The following is a 980-nucleotide window of genomic DNA, read 5'->3' on the forward strand; positions in this document are numbered from 1 at the left end:
AATCTCTTTGAGGGCTCTTTTATGTCAGATAATTTATCCCATTCTACTTCCTCCTTCTCCCAGTGAATTGCTCTTTCTCATCCCTTAATTTTACTTTTCTCTAAGATAATCACATCATAGCATTCAACTTACAATTAAGTTCTTCTTTTCTCTGTGTGTGTGTGTGTGTGTGTGTGTGTGTGTGTGTTGTGTGATGGTCTCCTCTACCAAGCTGTGGACTCTTTTCATGATTTTCTTGTATCACTCATTTTCCCCAATTTTTCTTCTACATGTCTTTCCTGATTTTAAAAATTATTTTGGGGGTCTTCCAGAATTATTTTTTAGGGGGGTGATGTGGGGTGTGAGTGGACTAAGATTAATTCACATTTTTCATTGAGGCTTTGCATGCATCTATTTGATATTGTCTTTTTTTTGTAAATTAGTGCTTTAATCTTCCTTGTCACCATAGTAACTTTCTATGATTGGATTATTTTTGTTGTTGCTTGCTCATTTTTCCAGTTAACTTCTTGAATTTTAACTTTATGTTAAAGTATAGCTTTGTTCACAGAGTTGAAGTGGCATCGTCTTAAGCTTCTTATTTTTCATGCTGTTTGTTTTTCAGAGTTAATTTTGGGTTTCTGTAAGCTTTCAGTTCCTCCAAGTGATACGATCTTATGAGAGTGTGGTCACTTGTCTTCTGCTCCATTCTCTGGTGTCTGTATGTGCACGTTTCTACTTTGTAACAGTGAGCAGGGTTCCTGATCCTTTGTAGCTTCACACTCTATGGGTGAATTATTTTCCTCACCCTGGGATTGGAACTGGTAACTTCATATGTGCAATGCAACAGAGTCCTGCCTTCATTGTCAGCAAATGGACCCCTCTAATCTCCTTACCAATTGTCCAACCCTTTTTTCTCAGTGGACTAAAAACTCCCAAAACTGGAACTGTGACTGATTCACACACACACACACACACACACACACACACACACACACACACAC

Source organism: Petaurus breviceps, unplaced genomic scaffold, assembly GCF_028583685.1.
Source record: "Petaurus breviceps papuanus isolate PSGF00001 unplaced genomic scaffold, PetGlider_PUasm1.0 184, whole genome shotgun sequence".
NCBI classification, from domain to species: Eukaryota; Metazoa; Chordata; class Mammalia; order Diprotodontia; family Petauridae; genus Petaurus; species Petaurus breviceps.